The sequence below is a fragment of the Tamandua tetradactyla genome, chromosome 1, assembly GCF_023851605.1.
Source record: "Tamandua tetradactyla isolate mTamTet1 chromosome 1, mTamTet1.pri, whole genome shotgun sequence".
Lineage (NCBI taxonomy): Eukaryota > Metazoa > Chordata > Mammalia > Pilosa > Myrmecophagidae > Tamandua > Tamandua tetradactyla.
This window is the reverse complement of record NC_135327.1, coordinates 116442841-116459027: the sequence shown is the minus strand read 5'-3', so window position 1 is coordinate 116459027 and position 16187 is coordinate 116442841. Positions and strand designations below refer to the sequence as shown.

The 16187-nt window shown below is 38.1% G+C and overlaps 1 protein-coding gene and 1 long non-coding RNA gene across 2 annotated transcripts in view; both read left to right on the top strand.

Annotated features, from left to right (window-relative positions):
- Positions 1 to 16187, top strand: part of NXPH1 (neurexophilin 1) — a 313863-nt gene that overhangs the window by 41294 nt on the left and 256382 nt on the right. The window lies entirely within an intron of this gene.
- LOC143651907 (uncharacterized) lies at positions 439 to 16090 on the top strand. Its single transcript, XR_013160325.1, has 3 exons — positions 439 to 1510; positions 13015 to 13126; positions 14328 to 16090. It is a non-coding gene; the product is annotated as an uncharacterized LOC143651907 (long non-coding RNA).

Genomic DNA, 16187 nt, shown 5'->3' with positions numbered 1-16187 from the left:
TGGATTATGCAGAAGCCAACATTGACCACTCGACTGAAATGTGGATTCCAATGGTTTGATACATGATTGTGTTAGTATGTATCATTTATGGGGATAATATATAATGATCAAAAATGAGAGAAATTTATTATATAGTTAAAGTTTTGATAAGTAGTCCACAGTAACAGATTAGCTTTTCTGAGGATTCTTGAATCTGGAAATAATTTTCCTATACTGGAAACATTTCACCTTTTCCAAGATGGGTCTTTTTCCAGAATTTTCAGAGAATTCATGCTTTGTTTAAAGCTGATCCATTTTTGAATTTTAGGACCAACTTAGGATCAATTTCAGCTTTGTAGGGAAAATTCACAGTAGGGACAGAGATAAATTTGGGGAAGGGAGGCCTGGCTACAGCTGGGCCAGTGGGGAAGGGACAAACCTGCACTGGAGTTTGGTGAGCATGAAACAAGCACCCATTTTTATGGCCTTTGTTTTCAGATTTCAGTTTTGTTTTTATGGATTTCTAGAATGACTTTTTATCAATTTCTTTCAAATGTCCTGTCAATATATCACCGTTAAGAACTTGTTGCAAGGGTTCTACATTTGCATAATGTTTGCAGGGTCAACTATTGTGAACTCTGCTCCTCTCTACTAGCTGTGTGCCAGAGAGGATGAAAAATGACTTTTTAAAATTTTTTGAAGGAAATGGAAGGCGGGTCTGAACCTGGGGATGGAGGCTTTCAGAATTCTCTGGTTCAGGAAGATAACTGGAAGTTAGAGCAAGGACATGAAAGGCAGCAAGTACTTGGAACTTCTTGAGATTCCTTTTTGGGCAGTCAGCTGGTAGGCAGGCGCAAAATGGTAGCATTGTGTGTCCAGTGGGTTTGTGTTTGAAAAGTTAAGCAGGCCTACTTTTATCCAAATTGGATCTGAATGATTTATGTGGAACTACCAAGTTCAGCATCTTAGCATTAAGGAGAACAAGCAAGAGGACACAGTCACCATTGAATTTCCACTGTTTATGGGAGAGATCAGGCCAATGAGGCAGCACTGTACAATAAATGCGGCATTTAAGGGAATTTATTAAGTAGAACGAGCCCTCACTCTGAAAGGAAGTAATTGAAAGGATTAAAAACCCTGGTTCACAGGAACGTAATTAACATAAAAGTGTATTGCCATAAAGCTGACCCCTAGTTCAGAAACATGATGGAGGGAGAGTTGAGAAGGATACGTAGTAACACTCACTTCCTAGTTTTGCGATTCTGAGTATGAACTGCTGCATCGGTGATGGTTTTGGAAAGGATTGTGAAACAATAAAGGTGACTTCTAGGAACTCCTTTTGTTGGTAACAATAAAACAGAACTTTACTGGCCATGGAACAATACGAGAGCAGGCTTGTCTGTGGCTTTCAGCTAGTTGGAAGAGCCTCTCTAACATTTTTTATTCTGGAACTGCCTATATTTATTCTTTTTTTCCATGGAGAAAAGATGAAGCTCTTTTATGGAGGTTTTCTTTCCTCGAGGAATTAAAGGTTGTACTACTTCTTTACATGTCTCATTATTAACATGCTTCACAGATGTTATTTTGTAGGAAGATATCAGGCAGCATTTTTAATTCTTCTTATTCAAAATAGCTGGTAACAAAAGAGTAAGTAGAGTATAATCTCATAGTAAGTGGTGTTTACCATAATGTTAACACTGACTTTTTTCCTGAGAAAAGGAATTATGGATACTTTTTATTCACTTATTTTTTTCTAGTTATCCCTAAAAAGACATAAGAACTGAAAACATAGATAATATCATTTTATCATGTTTATAACGTGTAGTGATAAGCCATTTACTATATATTCCAAATCTAGCAGAGTCCCTGATTATTTTCTTTTATATCTACAGTTGATGTATTTTCTTTTGTGCTATGAAGAATGAAAAATAAGTTGTTAATATGCTTCCATCACATCGAACTGTACTAATTGGTAATAATTGTGCTTTGACTCGTATGGCAGCTCTGCCTCTGTTTGACTTTGTTCAAGTCATTTAATCACTTGAGGACCTTCTAAAATGCTGTGATTTTATGAGTGAACTACTTTCAAAATGCTTTCGTATTCATGATTTAATTTGATTCCCCAGCCATCCAGTGATGGAGATAGATCATCCTCATTTTACAAATGAGGGTCTAATCCACAAAGGAGTTGGATGGTTTGTCCAAAGTCACTCTGAATCAGTATTAGAAGCTGTTTGAGGCTGTGGCTGTCCTTTTCTTGGTCTGAGTTCTTTTCCTAGACCTGCCTCCAGGTTATATACCCTGTTATATACTCTGGGTGGTCCCAGTTGCCTGGTAGTAAGAGCCCTGGCTGGGACACTGCATCACCAAAATACCCTGAAGGCAGAAAAGGTATGGAAGACATCCCAAGGCCAAAGCAGAGGAGCTTTTGACTGCAAAACATCCTTCTCAACCTAATGAGTGAAACTAGGTTCCTGTGGGAATTGACTCATTAGTCACAATAGGTTTCTTTCTGCCTCATGGAGGCAGAGGGCTAGAGTAGAAGAATCTGGACCAAAAGGGGGAAACTCACTCGGTTTTAGCACCTAGTCCTGGCTTTCCCACAGGCTTCTGGAAATTTGGAAAAGCCATTACTTCTGTAATGTTCCACTTTCCCCATGTTTAACAACAGAACCAATAGATCTGTTTACTGAAACATCTCCTCGTGGCCCTTAGAAAAAAGGGGCAGATTGCTATTAGTGTTATGTGCTGTCCTCCAATTCCAGAAGCAGAGAAAGATCTGTGGCCAAGAACCACTTTTCCAGTTATGGCGTTTAGACGTGGCATAATAGATAGTCCTTGCCACTCTTTCTTACCATTACCATACCTGAAGTTTTTAAGGTGACCCTTTGGATAAATTCTTCCATGTAGGAAATTGCCCTAGCCAAGTGCCTAGAACTATAAACGCTTTAGCAGTACCATTGTTCCCAATCAAGACTTGAAAATCACTGACCAAAGCAGGGTGCATCATTTAAGTTAGTTGTTTCAATGCATTACACCCAGGCTTTGTTATCCATCATAAATGTACAAGAAAGCCGTTTTCCCACTGTATTGATTTTCATCTGGTAACTATTCGTCTGCAGTTTTGACAGGATGACAGGCGGCCGACATTGTTAAGTTTGAATGTTCTTTTATACTACCTGCAGTCTAAAACTGGCATGCAGGTAGGAAGATTCAGATGAAAGCCCATTTAAATAATTGCTCTCTTATTGGATTTGTCCCTTATCACTTATTATTGAACTGTATTATCAGTTCCAGTATCTTGAGTCCCTTCTCCAACGCTAGTCCCATTTTTCAGTATTCTTTCTCCTTATGCTGCATTTTCTGTATAAAAGCTTATATTCCCCTAAATTCCCATTAACTTGATTCTTAAGCAATTCTTGGGTAGTGGACAGTGACTTGAGGTAAACTTCGGAGCCCTCATGCTTTTCTAGGCAAGAAGGCAAGTTGCCAAACTTCAGCAATCAGAGACCTTCCGTTTAGTTAACTTCTCAGCTCAATTTGACTAGTCTAGATGAATCTACTCCAAAAAAACAGACGTTTTCAGCTTGGGCAGGATGTCATTTCCCCTTTATGGGCTACTCAGATTTCATTTTCCAGTTGGACTGCTGCAGGTATCCTGAGCTCCCTTCACATTATCCAGGGGCTTGATGAATAGCTGGACTTGCCAGTGAGTGGACAGCTCATTAGCCAATCTGCTAGGGCCTGCTGTGACTATTCTGAATCTGAAAGTCAGGTTTCTAATGGTGAATAGCCAATTAACAGAGAAGCTACTCTCATGAATTTTAACTGTTACCTCATCAGATGTCTGAGTTGAGGTTCTCTTTCATGGTGTTTATTTTCTTTAATGCAATTGGCAATGTGAGAGGACTGAGTTGGAATAAGGAATCAGATGTGTAAAGACAATTTTAGGATTGTTACACATGTTTTATGTTTTTGTTTTCCCTTTCTCTTAGATTGGTATGCACAAATTTGACCACATTTTGTATCAGATAGGTGCTGGGAGAAAGAATATAGAAAAACATGTGGTAGCAGAGTTTTCTTGTTTTTAACAATTGTTATTGCATATATCACATAAAATTGAAAAATTTAGGAAAACATAACTAGAAAATGACCATAATCCCAATACACAGAATGAGCTCATGATAGCATTTTGACATAGATTGTCCTATGTTTTTGGTCTTTTTTACCCCCACCTCTCTCTCACATACATCCAATACCTCTCTCTCACATATACTACATATACAAGGATACAGACCTTTATACGTTTAGACACATTTACAAAAGTGGGTTGATACTCCACAAACTATCTTGTAACCTGCTTTTAAAGTCCATTATTATATTATGGACATTTCCCCATATCATTGCACATTTTGGAAAACATGGTCTTAATAGTTTCATAGTAGTTCACAGGGTTTACTCAACCCAGCCCTAGTCATTCACCCTTTTTTTCTAGTTTACTTCACCCAGACACCTTTTTATTTTTGCATGGGCAGGCACTGGAAATCGAACCCGGGTCTCCAGCATGGCAGGCGAGAACTCTGCCTGCTGAGCCACTGTGGCCCACCCTAAGACACACTTTTTAATTCTTTTTTTTGCACCTCCCTCTAGCTTTAGCACGTCATCCACTTGTCCTGCTCTTTTTCTTCCTTCTCAGCTGGAGTTCAAGAGGAATGCATTATGAAGTTGTGGCCACTCTCGTTCTGTTATGTACCCTTTTCCCAAAATGAACTGAATGAATGTAATTCAGGCCCATGTGTAAGGATGGAAACAGGTGTGGGACATGGAGTGTCACCAGCAAAGTCCCAGTTCTGACATCGGTCTTCTTTGCTGGAGGCTGTCCTTGTTCATGCAGAGGCACTCTGATATGGAGGGTGATGAGGCATAGTTTTCCAACATGTTGAAAGCATTTTTCTCTTTTTACTTTTACTTTCACCTTCCTGGACCCCTTTTTCAGAGATCCCTACATTTCAGTTTAAATCTTATGGAGAGAACCCTAGGAAAGATTGAAGCCTGATTCTCAGTCTGACACATCCTCACACAACGTCCATTTAAGCCCTGTTCCTTGCTCTCTGCAGAGGGAATCTCAGGGACTTTAGACTTCTTTTAATGTTTCCTTTTACTAAGATCCTATCTGTTCCATAACAAAACTATAAAGCTGGACCATTTACCTTTGGCTTAAAATTAATGGATCTTTTGGGAAGATTTAGTATGAGGTATGTGATGGCAAGTTTCGACTTTATTTTCAGTTATATTAGAATTAAAGAAACCCATGGAAAGGAGATCATTTATAAGAAATAGCCATAGTGTGCTGAAAATCCAACTAGACCTAAAAAAAAAAATTCCTCTATGAATCTCATGAAGCAGCTGCCTTCATTTATTCTTCCCTTTGTGCTGCCTGGAGCAAGGTAATCAGGACTGATTGTAGGAGAAATTTTAGTGTTGAAAGTTTTTCTTCTTTGGCAGGAAGCCCTGTTTTCTTCTTTCAGGATCTTAATGCTAGAATTTTCCAACATTTTTATCCTTTTACCATTTCATCCCCTTTCTATTCTTGTCTCTTTTCCCTCATTAAAATAAGGAGACTCTGATAGCACACATATAATTGTTGATTAAGGGCTGCTAAACAATTTGTATGAACTAAAACTTAGTCACGTTAGGTGGTATCTCAGTGGGCATTTGGATTCTATGCCTTTTATCTCTAATTGCTTTATTCCAGCTATTGCCCTTGCCCTCTGACCCTGCCCGCCCTCTCCAATTCCTGTTCACCTTGCCAACAACACACGTTTTTCTTTTTGTTGTTGTTGTTTGTTTGTTTTTAGGGCGATGGGGACAATGGGAAGAGGGCGACTTTAACGTGATACCAACATTGTTCTGGTGATCTTGAAAGTAATTTGATTTAATTCTTTATAGCAGATTTAACATTTTTAGATTCATAGGCCCTTTTCTGGTCTGAAAATACGAACCGATACTTCGTTTTAAAGAATTTGTATCCCCCTCTCATGCTGTACATATTTAAAAGAAGTTCATGAATCCCCAGACATGATATCTGGTCTCAGCAACACCTGGGGTGGTGCTGGTAAGTGCGGACAAGGAGAGGAGAAAGCCCTGCTCTTTCTCTGGCGGCTGATCTTCTTCATCAAGCCCTTGACCGCTTCTTAAAATCTGTTTCTATTCTTTCAGGCCTGGGCCTGCGTCTTCATGTCTCCAGCAGAGAAATGCCCTTTGGCCCTCCTGCTACATAATTCTCTTACCTTATGTCCTTTATCTGAGCGCAAATCAAGTTAATCCTCCCTCCTTTTTTTCTGTATGCTCTATGGTGGGGGTTAAATTTCGTTTTTTTATGTATGTGAGTATCCCCTTATTACAGCACCATTTGCTGAATTTTCTTTGTTTGGTTTTTCATTTGTTTGCTTGTTTGTTTGTTTGTTTGGGAAGTGCATGGGCTGGCAATTGAACCTGGGTCTCCTGCATGGCAGGGGAGAATTCTGCCACTGAACTAACCTTACACCCCCAATTTTCTTCTCTTTTTAACATTATTCAAATCTTAGCTTGTTTGCTCTCCCCTCAAAACTCCCAGATTCATTGTTCTTTGACAGAAATGGTGTTATTTGAGTTAATTTTTAATATTTTTGCACTAAACATCTTCTGATCTGACCTTCCTCTGGCTTTTAAATACAACTCATGCAGTAGTTGTTTCTTCTACCTTTTATGAGTTATTTTATTGAGATGCAAGCTTTCTGTTAATAAATTTATTAGCATGCTTTCTGTGAATAAAGAAAATAAATCTGTGGTTGCATTTTCAATCTGACATTAAGGTAGAGCTATTTGATGTTCTCTGAGCAGATTGCAGGAGCAGATCAGGGACTGTGGAAGTTTACCTGGGACCTCAAACTTCCACAGTTCCCCAAAACAATAAAAAATATCTCCCCAAAGAGATGTGTTTTCTTCACCCCATGATTACTTAAGCTTTCTTCTTCCTTTGTAGTTAGGTTGCAAGAATGCAGTTGACCAGTGACTTTGGTCATCACTGCTAGTGGTGCCGCTGAGTTGTCAATCATGCTGAATGAATAGATGGGTCCTGGAGATGAGGATCACCAGGGAAGCAGGAATAATTCTCTTTCCTTCCTAGCCTTGTGCTTAGAAGCACAAATTAATGTATTACAGGATAGAGGGAACTGTATAATTAGAAAAAAGGAACAATCAAATGTACCTAATCTTATCACAAGGCTTTAATGAGCCTCTGAATATAATTCTGGGTTTAATGGCAATTTAGTGCTTCGGTTAGACCAGTGATTCTTAATAGGAATCACTTCCTTCTGCAGGGGTCGTGGTGGGGCGGATGGCTATATCAGAATCACGTTGAGGATGGTTTGATGTGCTACTTTAAGGAGATATGTTTTTTGAGCTGAAAAATTATTACTGCCCAGTCAGCCTCTATTGCTGGTCTATCCCACTTGTATGTTATGGTAGAAAAAGATTGAGGGATAGAGAAGTAGATTGTCTTCAAGGGCTTCTTATAATTGCTTGTTTGATTTTTTAACTCCCTTGCTGAGTTGTAAATCTAATGGCCTGGACCTGTCTGTCTCATTAATCATCAATCTTATTAATCAGCAATAATCTTAATGATTTGGTCCTCATTGCTGCACATATAATAGGTGCTCATTATACATTTATTGAATGAATAAGAGAATGAATTCTGATGACTGAACAGGCACTGCAGGTGGAGATTTCTTTGAGGTTGAAATTAGATTGTCTAGTTGGGAGTAAGCTTGCATGGGAAATTTGCAAAAATGTACCGCCTCTTCCTCCCCCAACCAAAGATACAGAAGTCTATTTTTAATTGTCAATAATGATAGCAAAGATTGTGTGAGTCCTCATTATGTGTCAAGAACGTTATATAAATTTTCTCATTTAATTCTCACAAGAATGCCGTCAGACTGGTTTTGTCCCAATTTAGTGATGAGGCCACTGACATATTATGAGGTGAAGAAACTTGCCTATAGCTAATTAATATTAGCGCTTGAGATCTGAATCCAGGAATCTTGACTTTATCATTGCGTTATACAGTCTCTTACTGCTTTAAAAATTCCTGGTCAGGGAAACAAAACTTGTGAAAAAGAACAAGAAAAAGATGGTAGGAGTATGTGTGTGTGTGTGTGTGTGTGTGTGTGTGTGTGTGTGTGTGTGACTGCAATACCCATTCGGTGTCATGCCAGTAGGAGAGCAGTGGTCGGAGGGGCAGGGGAAGCAGATTTTGGCTGTAATTGTAGAGCCATCAGTTGATACTCAGAGCATTTTTGTCACTGTGGTATTAAAGACTCGGTAGAATATCACAGACCAGTCCTAGTAATACCTAGCAATTGGAAATACATCCTATGAAACACTTTATCAGATGAAAAAATAAGCAGTGTGGTAAGGGATTTAAATGTAACAACCCAGATAGTTTTTTCTCCTCCATTGTATCTTCTTGGTGAAACGCCACCTGATGCTTCCTAGAAACTTTACAAAGGGATTTGAACTCAGTGTGGCAAAAGAAGAGCAAATTGTGTGCTCAAGGGAGACCTGAATTTTCTTCCTGACTCTGTTAGTGACCATTTCAATGAACTCGGGTAAGTCACTATGCTTCTGGGTCTCATTTTTCTCTTTTTAAAAGACTGGTCAGATGAAGAGTTGGGGAAGATGGCAGCAGTGGTAGCACAGTTTTTGAATATCTCTGAATTACCCTATAAAACTGACAGAGCAAAAATTAGCAAAACCGGAAACACATGGACAACTCTTAGTGCATTTAGAACAAAACTAGGTGACAATGTAGTCTCGCAAATCCCAATATGTAAGTGGAGTGAAAAACCACCAGGAGCTGCAAAACTTGCATGTACCTAGGGAAGCCATGGGGTGTCTGACAGATCTAAGAATAGCAGAATCCCAAGATTAACAGGTATTCACTGGAAATTATGATGGGCCAATTTGAGAAGAGTAGCTGAAACTGGAAAGGGTTTTGCCTACTCCAACAGCAGGTGAGTACAAGGAGCTGTGGTGAGAAGGTCTGAAAATGCAGGAACCTGGTCCCCATGAACTCTCAAAAAGTGACCTTCTAGAACCTCCTTCGAGGGCAGAACCTGGTATTCAAAAGAAGTATTGAGAGTGAAATTGAAATTGTACAGGATAGGAGCAATAGAGATGAATGAAAGAGGAAGTCCACATAGAAGTGAGGGTGTGGAACCAGAAAATTTCAGAAAGTTCAGGAAAACTAAATTCACAAAACAATGAACAACAGAAAAGTATTCTGGTTAAATCCCATACAATGTTATTATAAGAAAAAATAGAATGAGGAGAAAAAATATGCCACCAGAAAGACATGATAAAAAAATAAAACTGTAATGTATTATTTCAAAATAAACTAAAGCATAAGAAAATGACTCAATATGATCAGACAAATCAAAATGAGAAATACTTAGAAATGAGGAGACATAAGGGTAAAAATCAGAAATAAAAGAAAAATAATTTCAGAAATAAAGACTAAACTAGAATAAATACAGAAGTGAGTGAATGCAATGTATAATGGTTTAAAAGAAATAGAAGGTGAAAAGGAGGAAAATTTTTACAATAAAAAAAGGAATTAAGAAATGAGTAAAAACATTTTGAAAGAAAGAAGATCTAACCTAAGGATAATAGGAATACCTGAAGAGGAAACTCAAGAGGACAGAACAAATTCTGAAAACAATAGTTCAAGAAAACTTTTCTGAAATAATAAAAATAATTGAAGCTACATATTGAAAGAGGTACCTGATATTACTGAGCCAGAACAAGTGACACTTGTAAGTAGTAAATTCTGATAAAAAGGAGAATAATGCATCATTTGAGCAAGTATGGCAAATAATTCATAAGGGAAAAAATAAGATTAGAATGTTTTTGATATCAATGTAGTAGCATACTTAAGAAATTCAAAAAAGGAAATGTGAGCCAAAGATTTTTATAGCCAGCATAACTGACTTTCAAGTATAAAGGGCACAGAAAAACTGCTATCAATGTGAAATTGCCCAGGGAATGTTGTTCCCACGAGTTATTCCTAAGGTATCTAAAAGGAAAGGAGTTTCAGACAAAGAAAAAATAAACTAGAGACATTGACAGAAGGACTGGTGATGAGAATTAAACATATAGTTAATTGTAGAACTAAGATTAAACGAGACTTCAAAGGGTCAAGTACTGAAAAAATAGCAATATGCTTAGTTAATATAAAGTGCAACTCTAAAAATGGGGGTATAGGAAGCGAAAGAATATGCAAATAAATGTTTGAACACTATTCATATTAACTATATTGTTAGCTATTATGAGTATTTGTTTAATATGGGAAAAATAATTCTATCATCTCACATGTCTTTCAGAATTATAATTTTTGATGAGGAATAAAGGAGATGTAATACAGATACAGAGTAATATAGAAAACGTTAAATAAAAATTGCTGTAGTCTTGAATTTAAATTGGAAATATCAGTATGAACTTATGAACGCGTGTGTGAATGTTTCTGTTTCCTAGCTCTGTCTAGCAGAGAGCTTAGAAACAATGGCTAACCTAGAGGCAAAGGGTACACCTAACATCCAGACTGTAGTGGTTTTGAAATACCATTTCCCTACTAAAGAAGCCAGCTTTTCTTGGATGGCTGATTCCAGGACTGGGACAGGAAATGTACAATAGGAATGTGGGCTGTCTTGTCATATCATATAGTGTGGGAGCAATAAAAAAATACAGGGGTTATGTCAAAATTGTTCACGAGTCAAATTTAAGAACCTCTCATCGGCCAAAGAGGGGGATGTTGGAGCTTTAAAGGAATGATAATTGCAATTGAGTAAAACCAATAAAATATGTTCAAATCCATGAGTTCATAATTATATTAAAAAAATCTTAATTGCTTATCAATTAACCATTCATTATCTTGGAAACTGGCAAATAGATGGAAAGAATCAGGCAATTATCATTCCTTTACTATTTGAATTTTAGTGGTGGGAAGCCAAGTAGTAGATGAGGAAAAGCATTTCTTTATAAAAATATTAATTAAAAATAATGAGTTTATAACATTGAAGTATTTGTATTTTACAAAACCACAATGAATTGTTAGAGCTAGGTATCAGCTGCTAACATAAAAAAAAAAAAACAGACATCATGCTTTTATGATAAAAGATCGAACCACCTAGAGTCTTTGCAAGATGATGGAATCCGAATTGAATCAAGCTTCTGGATCCAACTGCCAATTTGTATAAGAAATACAGAGGGCAGAGGAACATGTTGAATTACACCACGAATTTGTAGTCAGCAAACTCTGTGGGAAACTGTGCAGGTCAAATGTCCCATGTCCTCCAACAAATAAATTGTAAAGCAAAGGCAGGGATAGCTGGGAAACTTGTGGAATAAAAGAGACTTATAATTGTATCAGATTTAATAAAATGGCCAAGACTAAACTATGATGTCTAGTAATGTCCACTTATGTGGTAAAACTATAATGCAATGCAAATAAGTATGAATTAGTATAATAACTTAGGATAGTGGTTACTTTTGGGAGAAGTTGAGATATGAATGGGGTGCATGGATGGGGGTTTCTTAGGTCTCTGGCTAAGGTCTGTATTTTGTCTTAGGTGGTATATATAAGGTGTTTGCCTTATAATAACTTTGGTTCCCTCCTGGGCTTCCCTAGCCTAAATTAGTCTATAATGTCACTTAAATCAAAAGCTAACCTGCCTTGGCTCAGGATCTAAGTCTTGAACACCAGCCATTTTCTCTATTTGAGACTTGCAGCTTTTCAAACCAGGGATAACAATGACTTGACACATGTGCCTCCATTTTTTTTCTCCTATACCAAAGGCAGACGTTACTCATGATCATTGACTCCTTTTTGTTAAATTTGGATTCAACCTCAGAATATTTTTTTACATGGCCAATCAATGAGTAAGTCTATATGGTGAATCCTATTTTTTAATAAGGTAGATGGAGCTTGAGTGACAGTGAAACTGGGAAGCTGGACTTTGTGGTTTTCCATATGTGTTTTATTTTATAATTCAAAAGTTAAAAACAAAAAAGGAGAAAAGATTGAAAGAGATGATTTTATTTCCTCTTCTAAGTAAACTGCTCATCTATGTGGTCTTAGATCTTATTAATGCCTAAATTCCAAAGATTTAAAATAGAGGGTAATTCCATCTTTACGTGAAAGCATGCCCAATGCTCCAGAAAATAGACATGGTTCAGAACAGATATAATTTCCTTGTGGGATCTAGAATTTTTCTGCATTTTGTTTGCCTCCAGGGAAAACAACTTGACTCATAGTCCTGTCTTCAGTAAGAATTTCTAACGCTTGAGTGTCAGGGAGCTGGGCAATAAATCTCAGTGGACTAACCCACTGCCTGAAGTGGCTCACTGGGGTCTTAGAAGTCCCTGAATAGCCACTAACAATGGCTGCAGCCTGTACTTTCTAGAAGCTAGGGTTGATCTTTATTTAATCTATCTATCCATTGTGTGAACTTTGCCACCTGGGGATTGTCAGAAGAAAGATGAGTCACCAAGACTTTTCTCATTGTGGAAGGCAAACTCCTTCTCTCTTCACTGCCACCCAGACAGTCCTGGAAATCTTTTATTCCTTAGTGGTTCACTAAGTGTTTGCAATCATGGTCCACAATTTAGTTGTTGTCAAGATGGATGTTTCTAAAGGAATAATTTTTTCATTTCATGGTGAGATTCTTTTTATCTTCCAGACACTTCAATCACTGACAGAAACTGGACATGAGAGGCTCAAGTAGTGAGATTTCATTTGTACATCAGTGCTCAGGGATGAGGATCACACGTATACTACATTGTGCCCAGTGTCTGATGAGCCATAGCAGTCTCTTTTGTGGACTTTATTGGAGATTTCTGCAACTTCATTCAGAGTCTACGTTTTTCAGTCAGCATCTTAAAAAATAAAGGAAATAGCCATTGATGCTTATAACAATCAGCTCTTTTTTTTCTTTGCAGAACTCATGTAGAATAAACCGCTTCATAAATAATGCCAGAGAGACTCAAGAGGGCTGAAGGCAAATTATTTGCATTAGTCCATGGAGCATATTTCAGAAAGGCATTTGCAAAGGTACAATTTAACCAGTTGCAATGGTAATCTGATGGGTATAGAAATGTCATGGGAGAGAAAAAAATCTTCCATAAAAGCATTTATTAGTGGTTCGGAAAGATTTTTTTGTTTTGAGGAGTTGGGGGTGTTGGGGAAAGAAAAAAATACTATGAAATGTAACCAGAGATCAGAGGTGAAATAGTGAGTTCGTTTGCATTGCTGTTGGATTTGTTTGTAACACAGACCTTCAAAGCAAACAATGGAATGTATACAATTGAAAACAAAATAACCCTCCACCAACCTCACCAAAAATGCTTTATCTTTCTCTGGTAACTAGATTTCTAAATGATTCCTGATGATGCCATTGGAGTTTTTGTACAGATCATGCTCTGCAGTGGTGAAGCGGGCTGACCGGACTGGGTGCCCCTTTTGGACTGCTGTATTGGTCTGAATCTAATGCATATGGAGTCTTGTTGACTTTTTCCAGAGCTCCCTGTAAGACCGGTTTGGGAGGCCCTAAGCATCTGGCCAATGTAGCAGAGTCCGTGGGTTGGGACTCTGCAGAAGCTGTGGCTCAACAGAGTGAAACTGCTGAAGTTCAGCTTTTTCACCAGTTTGCTTCACTTTAAAGAGCAGCCTCAGCTTGAACAGCTGGGGCTCAATTGCAGGGGGAGTGTTTCCGTGAGCTTCGTTGGCTTTCCCAAATGAGTGTGTGGAATCTGGCCCCTGTCAGCAGTGCCCAAACACAGCCATCTGATTGTGCCTCAGTGACATGAGAGTGGTTTCATTTCACTTTCTGAAGTCCATTTCCCACAGAATCAAACCTTCTCTCATCAGGCCCACTTCCGTTTTTATAGGGAACTGTTTAGACCAGGGAAGTAGCTGGAAGCACTCACTGTTTATATGACTTGGGCCAACTTTTGATTTCCTAGCCTAAACTAGTCCATAATGTCATTTAAAGTGAAAGCTATCCTGTGCTGGCTCAGGACTTAAGTCTTGAATTTCCAGCCATTCTCTCTATTTTGGACTTTTGGCATTTTAAATCAGGATGACAAAGACTTGATACATGTGCCTCTATTTCTCTCTCCTGTACCAAAAGAAGATATTACTCACGATCATTGACTCCTTTCTGCTAAACCTGGATTCAACCTCAGCATACTTCTCAACATGGCCATTCAATGAGTCAGCCTATGTGACGAATCTTATTTTTTATTCTTGGTAGATGGTGCTTGAATGACAGTGGAACTGGGAAGCTGGCCTTGCCCCAGTATGTTAATGAATGGAATCCTGGACAGAAAGGTTAGAAGAACTGTGTTCTTATCCCAGCTCTGTCACCTTCCAGTTAACTGCAGCTACATGACCCATTTGATCTCGATGAACCTTAGTTTTTCTCACCTGAACAACTGGAATAATGTGTTCTAAATACCTTGTAGTTTGTTGTAAATATGCATGAAGAAACAAATGAATGTGGATACCTGTGAAAAATGCCTAATGTGACACTAGTAGAAGTTTGCCAACATAATATATTGCAAATTTCTGCTTTTCTATTTCATAGACTAATAGGAACTATAAGTATGTCCCTAAAATTCCCAGTTAAATAATGCTGTAGAATGAGCACTGGATTGAGAATCAGCATATCTGGGATTTTGTTTCTGTCCTGTCATTAATGGCTTATACCATCATAGGTAATGTCTTTGGGCTCTACATCCACATTTAAAGATCTGAAAGTTGAATTATATGAATTAAAAGGTAATGTTTTATGATTGGAAACTATATTTCTAATGAAATCTTGTGAAACCCTGAGGAATAAGTGAGCTGTACAAAAGGGGCAGTTTTAGATCACATGGAGGTAGGGTGTTCAGTGGTTTGCTTGCCTGCCCTCCTCCTCGAGTGTCCCTGAGGCATGCTTGTGGCACTCTGATATCCCAGAAACACAATCGGAGAGCCACTAGACCACTTGGTCTCCAAGTTTTATTCAAGCCTTAACAATCTTTGATTCCAACTAAGCAAAGAAGATAAATCTCTCATAGCCTTGACTGGTTTTCTTTTTGTATGGTGGAAATTTATGGTCATAACTGTGCATGCACAGCTAGGATTTAGACCAAATGACACACCATTCCTTTACTTTCTTTTAAGTGATAGACAGTGGAGAATGTCAGGAATTTCCCTTACAGTCTATGGAGCCACCATGTCTGTGGGACCATCGGTTTCATTATAAGCCTTGAATCCCCCATATGCTCACTGTGCAACAAATTAAGGTTCACAGCAATGTGTGAGCATTTTCTGCATGCCAGGCACGATATTGGGTACTGGGGTTACAAAGGTCACCAAGACATAGCCCTACTTCAAGGATCTCACATGATCACAGTAGTTTTCAATCTGTGCCCAGCTAATTACAACTGGAACTTTATATCTTGGACTGCACATATCAAGATTTTGTTGGTTTATTGGTTGATAGAATAAAATGATTTGATTTTTGAGCACAGGCATTTTGCCTACCTGTTTTGTTGCAGCTCGTCTAGGTTTACACCATCAGGTAGGGTGATGGAAATGCCTGTGACTCTGGTCCCAATTGCCGCTGCTCTTCAGAGACCTGTTTTGGATTTCTGCAAAAAATGTATGTGTATATATTTGGATGTATTTAATTTTCCCTTTTTTTCCCGATATACATATATACATATCTACACACATATGTACATATATATATTCTAGCAGCTATATCAGTAATGAAATAAAATTAGAGCAATCAATCCCCCTTTTTTAAACTGTACAAATCATAACTACTTCATAAGTTGTTTTAGGGCTTCCTATTCTGAGCTTGGTTAAATATGTGTCATGTAATTGGGCTTCATTAAAATGATGATGGGGGTACAATGGTGGCTCTGCCATGCTGGAGATCCGGGTTCGAGTCCCAGTGCCTGCCCATGCAAAAAAAAAAAATGATGATAAAAAATCTCCAATAAGCTATTACTTTTGAAAAGTAATGACAGGAACTTGTATATATTTGGGTATATTTAAATTTCCCTTTTTTCCCCCAATAAAAATAATGGTCTCCTTTTCCACCCAGGAAATATATTGGATC